The sequence below is a fragment of the Vombatus ursinus genome, unplaced genomic scaffold (genome assembly GCF_900497805.2).
Source record: "Vombatus ursinus unplaced genomic scaffold, bare-nosed wombat genome assembly UNPS02014811.1, whole genome shotgun sequence".
Taxonomy (NCBI): domain Eukaryota; kingdom Metazoa; phylum Chordata; class Mammalia; order Diprotodontia; family Vombatidae; genus Vombatus; species Vombatus ursinus.
In genome coordinates this window covers 19,576,460-19,584,963 of record NW_020954589.1, presented here as the reverse complement: position 1 = coordinate 19,584,963, position 8,504 = coordinate 19,576,460, and positions in this window count along the sequence as shown.

Below are 8,504 nucleotides of genomic sequence, written 5' to 3'. Positions count from 1 at the left end.
GAGAAGGAAATGGCAAACCAGTCTAGTATCTTTGCCAAGAAAACACCATAGACAAAGTCCGTGGGGTCACATACAGTTGGCCCTGATTGAACAACAATAGCAACAACAACAAGGACTTGGAGAGGTAGTAAGTGGGATGGAAAGGTTTCAGGAGAGAGTAATAGTGTGTGCAAAGGTTTAGTGGCCAGAAAGCCAAGTATGATGCTACATTGGCATTATATTCTGTCTGGTTGCTTTCCAAAGGACCTGATGGTCTTGATCTGAGATTTTAGCTTGATTGTAAATTAGTACATTGTTGGATTGCTAAGGAGCACCATTCAGAGATGACTTCCAGCATTGCATTGCTGATGGAAATTTTTGGCTGGGAACAGATCTTTCTTAGAGCATGCTAATGCAGTGTTGGTCCTCTTTAGGAAAATTGGCCTCCCATAGTATATGTGTTTGCAATTCAGGAATACTATTGCTATCATTGAGGAATACCAGAACTATTTCATAATGTTCAGAAACATTGAACTTCTTTGTAGGCAGAATTCTTGTACCCCTATCCCAGTTAGGATCAGAAAGCAACTGTGGCCATAGGGGAATCTTAGTAGCTGCAAACATTTTCCATACATTGAAAGGGCTACCCATACCCTGTCGCCATTCTTCAGTTCTGCTCTTGGCCTCTGAGACTGATTTAGAGGCAGCATGGTGTAGTTGAAGAACACTGGATTTGCAGTTACAACACCTGGATTTGAATTGTGACTCTGGGCAAATCATTTGATCTCTGTAGATCTTGATTTCTTCATCTGCAAAGTAAGTGGCTTGGACTAAATGATCTCTAAAGTACCCTCTAGTTCTAAATTCAAAGCTATTTGGATTTTACCCTTATACACATTTGATTTCCTGGATTCTAAACTTTTTACTTGCTCCTAACCACTGAGAACTACAAATGCTTTGCTTCTGCCAGCCTCAACCTCAGTCAGTCAGTCAAATAGCATTTATTAAAAACCTACAATGTGCCTAGTTCTGTGCTAAATGTTAGGGATACAAAGGCAAAAAGACAGTTCCTGCCTTAAAGGAACTTCCAGTCTAACAGGGGAGACAACATGTAAAAACTATGTACAAACAAAATATACGCAGGTTAAATTGAGAGTAATGTCAGAGGGTATAGGGAAGAATAGCATCTCTAGGGTGAGGGCTGTTGAGCCCTTTTCAGGTCTGCTTTCCACCTTTGGTGTCCACCTGATTCACCCAGCTCTCACCTGTGGCTCCAAGAAGCTGTAGCATGGACATTGACCACACCCCAGGAAACCATTTTGGTAGATGGGCATGGGGTCAAGGGTGTAATATAGAGCCTTGAGTTCACTTAATAGAAGGGGAGAGAATGATAATTATGCCTGTGTTTTAGGAAGAATAAAACAATAGATTTGTGGAGGATAGACTGGACTGGGAAGAAACTTGAGGCAGCCAGCACAATCAGCAGACAAATGTAATAGTCCAGGACTGAGATGATGAGAGCCTGCACCAGGATGATGGCAAGATCAGAGGAGAGAAGAGGGCGTATTCAAGAGATGTCACTGATATAGAAATGATAAGACTTAACAACAGATGAGATATTGGGATAGAGGTGAGAGAAAGTAAGGAATGGAGTATGACCCTTACATTGTCATGTGCAAGCATTAGCACAAAATGATGATTCTTGGTCTTCTATTTTTAGCTTGAAATATGTTTTGTATATCTGCAGCAAACTGGGTATCATCAGTCTTTTCTGATACTGCAGCCATTGGTTAATCTCAGCTCCTGGTTCCTGCAAGTATTTAGAAAAACAGAAGAAATATATTTCTCTACATGAAAAAAGATGGTAGATGACAACTCCCACACTATCTGTTGTCATGTCCAGAATCCCAGAATCTCCAGATTGGAGGATACCTTAGAGCCCATCATGTCTAACCAATACCTGACCCAAGACCCTTTTTGTAATATCCACACCTGACAAGTGGTCATTTAGAATTTACTTGAAGTTTTCTAGTAAAGGGACTCCATCATCTATGGAGGCAGACCATTCAACTTTGGGATGGCTCCAATTTATAGGCTTACATTAAGTTTAAGTCTTCTATCTATTGCTCTGGGGCCAAGCAGAACAAGTTTAATCCTTCTTCCATGTCTCTGGTCTTTAAATGCTTAGACAGCTAAAATGACTCACCCAAGTCTTCTCTTCTCCAAGCTCAACATCCCCTTCAATGATTATGCATGTGTGTGTGTGTGTGTGTGCGTGTGTATGTGTGTGTGTATGTGGAGTGGTCTCTAGTCCTTTTACCATCCTGGTTACCCTCCTTTGGAGAATCCTAGAGAGGAGGCTCAGTATAAGCCAAGAATGAATGAGCGATGAAATAGTCCAAAAAATCTTGTGGAGATGGTCTGGGCATATCACTCCACCCCCAACCCACCCACACTTTTCCAGAGATGAAACTAGTTACAAGTCCAATGATCAAAATTGGAAACTCATGAGATATTTGATTCAGGAAAACATGGTCATAGGTAGATTTAAGGGGAATGATTGGAGGTAGCACCCACACATAACTTGGGCAGGAGAATATCCTAGAGAGAACAGACAATGAAACATCACTATGCCATTTATGCATAAAGTACTATGATAGACTTCTGAGGGGCAAAGACAAAAAGAAGAGTTTGTGCCCTCAAAGGGCTTACATTCTTTTCAGAGGATACTACAGTTATGTGGATAACCATCATACAAAGAAAATGTGTCATGAAAAAATTCAAGGCAGTTAGGTGGTGTAGGAGAAAGAGTGTGCAACTTGGAGTCAGGGAGACCTGAGTTTGAATATTAATCTCGGTTTGCCTCAGTTTGCTCATTTGTAAAATGGGGATTATAATAGTACCTACCTCACACTGTTGTTGTGAGGATAAAATGGGATGACATATGTAAAGCACTTTACACACCTTAAAGCGATAAATAAACTGAGCAGCCCTAACAACCTGTGGGGAAAGTGTCCTCAGGGAAGTGCCTTGGAACTGAATCTTCAAATAGCAACAGTTTGTTTCATGCAAAGAAGCAGCCCAGGCCACATTATTTTATAATAACAGTGTGCTCAGCGTTCTTTCTCCCCTGCAACCAAGAAGAAGATAATGTAGTGATTGGGGGCTACCTCTCATTAAGGGGGGATGTAGAAATGAGCTGGAACCTTCCACAGCATTGGCTCATTATAGGGATGCTGGGAGGGACTATTACCCTGGTTAGTAAACTCACCGATCCTCCCAGTTCACAGGTTAGAAGAAATTATGGCAACCACTTTGCCCAGCTCAAACCCTTTCTTTGACTTGCCCTGTTGCCTGTTTTGCTGAGCCTTGCTTTGGTTCTGGATTGTTGAACTGTATTGGTTTTTGGAATCCATGGCTTCCTCACTTCTGGCTCCTTTTGTATGGTCTTTGCTCTTGGTTCATCTCAGCTTCTCCATTGAATCCTGCTATAGATTTAATCCACATCCTTTGCTTTGGGGGCTCTATGGACTGCATTGCCATTAACCCACTACTGGTTGTCCCATCAGACCTTGGTTCCCACCCCTGGCCGTTCCCTTGGGTGGGGACCAGTGAGAATAGAACAAGCATGTAACCAAAGGCAAGCTAACCCATTTTTTTTTTGTTAAAACATAACAACACAAAGATTCTAAGCATTCCCATTCAAGATCAAAAACAGGGAGAATAGCTTGATCGATACAAGTCGATGCAAGTCAGCTTAACTGTTCCCCTTTTCTTCTAGCCTGGAACAATAGCTGGGAAAGAGCCCTTCCTTTCACAGAGATATCCTTTCAGCTGTAACATTTGAAGAACAGTATTGAGGTTACTTCCCCAAGACAAAAGAAACATTTTCACCAAGTTTCCATTTCTATTTCAAAGGGGGAGTGGAGGGGGGAGGAGGGATGGTGGTGGAATATGTTTAAGCTTCCAACTTTAAATCAGAATTTAGCTTGTACTATTTCAATTAATAGTCAATTATTCAATTAATAAATCTCAGATCTATTGACCTAGTGATGCTTTCTGCACGGTTCAAGTTGGCTGTTCCCTACTTTTCTCCTCTTGCCTTCCCCCTACCCTCATGCTTTTCTTGCTGCAGAAAGCTGATTTTCATTCACAGGGTATAACAGCAGGAGCTTGCTGGTGATTGAACTAGCCCTATCTGTGGGGAGGGGAGAATTTTATCTCAAGGGAGACTTTTGCCCTGGGAAAGGGTCAGCTTACATTTTGCAGCAGTCCAGACCTTCTTCTTTTCCCCATCCCATGAGAATCTTGAACCAAAGCTTAACATTTTGCTCTCTGATTTTTGTCTCTGAGGATGTTCTTGGTTCCAGAGACCACCTTTACTCTTACACTTGTATTTTGGAATAAGTTAATAAGATCATAAAACTAAAGCTGGAAAGTCCCTTTAATGCTATTTAGTTCATCATTTATCTTTTTCCAGAAAAGGAAACTGAGGCCCAGGGAGCTGAGGTGAAGTCACACAGATAGTAACAGACTCTGTATTTGAACCAAGGTCCTCTAATTGCAGAAAGCCAGTCTTTGGTCAACTATAACAGGCTCCTTTCTCGTCCTATCCTCTTGCCTGGATGTGAGTGGATCTTGTACTTCCCCTACTCTATTCCCTGTTACCTGTTCAGCTAGATGAAATCCCACCCAGTCCCTTAAGTGTTTCCCCATCCTTGGTTCCTCCGGGCCTTTTAGGACAGCCCATTCATCTGTGCTTCAGACCTATAGCTCCTTAAAGGATTGTTGTTCAGTCATTTTTCAGTTGTGTTCCTATTTGGGGTTTCCTTGACAAAGAAGCTGGAGTAGTTTGCCATTTCTTTCTCTAGCTCATGTGACAGATGAGAAAACGGAGGCAAACAGGGTTAAGTGACTTGTCCAGGGTCACACAGATAGTAGGTATCTGAGGCCAAGATTTGAACTCAGGAAGATGACTCTCTCTGACTCCAGGCCCTGTGCTCTATCCACTGCACCACCTAAATCCTTAAATGATTATCTGACTTAATAAGAATCCCACAATATAATCTTGTCTGAGAGGCTATAGAAGAGGAGGGCTATCTCTGAATTTATCACACAGTGTCATCATTATCCAGACCTTTGATTACTCTGTACCTAATATGTCAGGTAGCTTATAGCACAACTCATTGCAAACAATATTCCCAGGAACAAACACAACAGAGAGGAACATAAACAATCCCACAAGGAAAGTACCTAGGTAATCAGAATGCCTCAAGCCACACAGTTCTACCACAAAGAGATTTTTTTTTTTTTTGGAATGGGGGCTCTCTTGCTTTCTCTTCTTCTAATACAATCAGCTCTATAATTACAATATAAAGGCCAAGTTAGAAACACCAGTCTAGTAGTTCGAATTTCCTTGCTATTAAATAGTGCCTATAAATAGCCTTAGACTGAGAGTGTCCACAGTTCAACTCCCCTGTCTCATTCACTGGTTGTGGCAACACAGCATGACCTATGTTGCAGCTGCTGTCCCAGGGGGAAGGGGAAATGGAACAAATCAGTTCAGGATACCCCTACAAGTGAAAATCAACAATGGGGGCTCTATTCATATTATCAGTAAGTTCCTTTTGGTAAATGCTGATGTCTGAACTTTCTTGCAACAATTGATTCTGCATTTCTAGACAGATATAACCAGTGGGAGTCCCTGGCTGTGATCCAGGAGGAAAGGAAGCATTTACATAGCCTCTAGGGATGAGTAGACTGAACCCTGAAGAATGTTACAGAAAAGAGAGGGGCATCCAGGACTCTGTGATCACTTTCTCCTCTGCTTTTATCATGCTCCAGAACCACCTGAAATCGTGGTTGGATGTTGCAGGATGAGGGGAAGGCTAGTTCAACACCAATAATCCTTTGCTGTTGAGTCTCCTATAAGCAGCCCCTACTCCCAAAATCCAGCCCCAGACACTTACTAGCTGTATGATCCTGGGCAAGTCACTTAACCTCTATCTGTCTTAGTTTCTTCCTCAGTAAAATAGATCATGGTTGGATATTGCAGGATGAAGGGAAAGCTGACTCAACCACCAATAATTCTCTACCTACGAGTCTTCTATAAATAGGTCCTGTTCTCAAATCCAGTCTCAGATATTTAGCTGTATGATCCTGGGCATATCACTTAAATTCTATCTGCCTTAGTTTCTTAATTTCTAAAATGAAAAGTACCTACCCCTTAGGGTTATTATGAAGATTAAATGAAATAATGTTTATAAAACACTTTGTAAACCTTAAAGCACTGTATAAATGCTAGATGTCATCATCACCATCATCATCATCATCTTCGTCATCTTCAGTTATCATGCTCCATGTGCTGGAACCTAAGTTGTATCTACCTCCCAAATGCATCTCTGGCCACCAGATTGCTGGCAGATTTCTTCCAGTCTACATTGACTTTGCTGTCAGATGACCTGAGCACTTTGTCAGGGACTTACCTACTCTACTGTCATTGACAATAATGACAACTAATGCCAAGATGCTGTCTAGATGTTTGACATGGGGGAGGGTGTCGACATGATAACCCATCCCTTTCCCATTTGACTTCAGTCAGAGTGCATTAGTGGTGCATTGGTTGACTGGAAACATTGGGAATACAAATAAAAGCAAAAAAAAAAAAAAAAAAAGACAGTCCCTGACCTCAAGGAGCTCAATTCTAATGAGGGAAGACAACACCTAAAGGGAAGCTGAAAAGCAGGGGGCCTGGTGGAGAAAAAAGTCTAGAGAGACAGAGTTGAGCCTAGAAAAGAATGAAGGGGTGAACATGGCAGGCTTGAATACCTTCCTTAAAGTAGACATTCTGGGAGGAACTGACCAATCAGAAGAAGAGACTAAAGAGGCAGCATGATTTTCCAGGGTGAGAAGGTTGCTGTAGCATGGTGGAAAAAAGAAGTCTGGGTGGTCAGGATTAGAACACAAAGAGGAATTGTGTCTGTTTGCTATTTGTGTCTAATGGTAGTTATTTTGAGGGCAGAGGGGGTGGGGAGGGACAAAAAAAAAGGAAAAAAGGAAAAAAGAAATTTACATGATAATTATATGTTTAAAAGGAATAGCAAGTTGTACATAATAGATTTGTAGTTTCATATTCAATCATCTTTTTTTATTATACTTGGTTATTGAAATGATTGTTTTATTCCATTTGTTAAAAATAAAATAAAAAGTAATTTTAAGAAAAAGAACATAGAGAGGAATGAAAGAGTTAACATGGCTTCTGAGGAATCTTTTTCTCCTTTTTTTTTCTTTCTTCTCCTGGCAGCCAGAGCATTAGGATCCTCATTGGCACTTCCACCTCTCTCTAGTGGCTGCATGTGAGGCCCCGTTTGGCCTGGGCCAGGTATTGATTGGCAATCCATTTCTAGGGTAATCCATTCTTTTCCTCTTTTCAAGAAGGCTTATTTGTCTTGTATCTTTATTTTTATTTTTGGACTTCTGATTTCATGTGAGCAGCTTTTCTGCAACTTAGAGTCTGAGAGAGTTGCCTGGGAAATGGAAAAGTTAAATGATTTGCTTTGAGTCACACAATCAATATGTGTCAGAGGCATTTTAGGGCTTGACCCCAGGAACTTGAACCCAAATCTTTCTGACTCTAATGTCATCTCTCTGTATATTATTCTATGCTGCTTCTGGTGCCTTGTATATTTAAGTTAACCATTAGTTACCAGTAAGAAGTATGTTATCAAGTATTTTTGAATTGAATTAGAAATTTCCCTCAAACTAATATGCCTGTAGTCCCCATTAAATTTTCCCTTTTCTCTCAAATATTTAAGTGGATCTGTGGTCATACAGATTTGGCTATTCCCACTAAAGATGCAAGTTTCAAACCAACTGTGCTTGCCCATATAGGGCAACTCTTGACCTTGTCTTCTCACAGGATTTCTATAGGAGGGTTCATTAAATGAACCTTCTTCAACTGAGACCTTCCTCAATTTCTTCCAACGTTATGAGAATACCATTGGAGCACTCTGGCCAACCACCTGCCGTCCCTCACCCTTGCTTTGTGACTACCTCATCTTCTCTTTCTACACCACTTTTCCTTGATGATACTTCTCTTTTTCTCTCAAGTTCTTCCTTGGTTCTCTGTTACAGCTTGCTCACACCCACTTCTCTGTGATGTCCACTTTCAATTCCAAGGAGACTCATGTTTCATGTCTTATGACCACACAACAATACCAATGAAATATTGGAATTAGGATGGACCTTTGTTTCTGGGAGAGACTTGAGGTAATTAAAGAAGTTTTTACATTTTACTGAAGGTAATCCAATCTGCTTTCCTCTTTGTGTTTAATTCTGGGCCCAGCTCATTGCCCATTTTTCTCACAAGGGCAAAGTTGCCATTGCTGGAAAGGTCCTGTAAGATAGAGAGTGATGGCCCTTAACACATTGAGGGTGTTGTGGTCTTATTAACACTCTTAGATATTGATTTGGTTTTTGTCCCCATGAGTGAGGAAGGCTCTTTCTTCTCTGGCCTCAAAGAGACT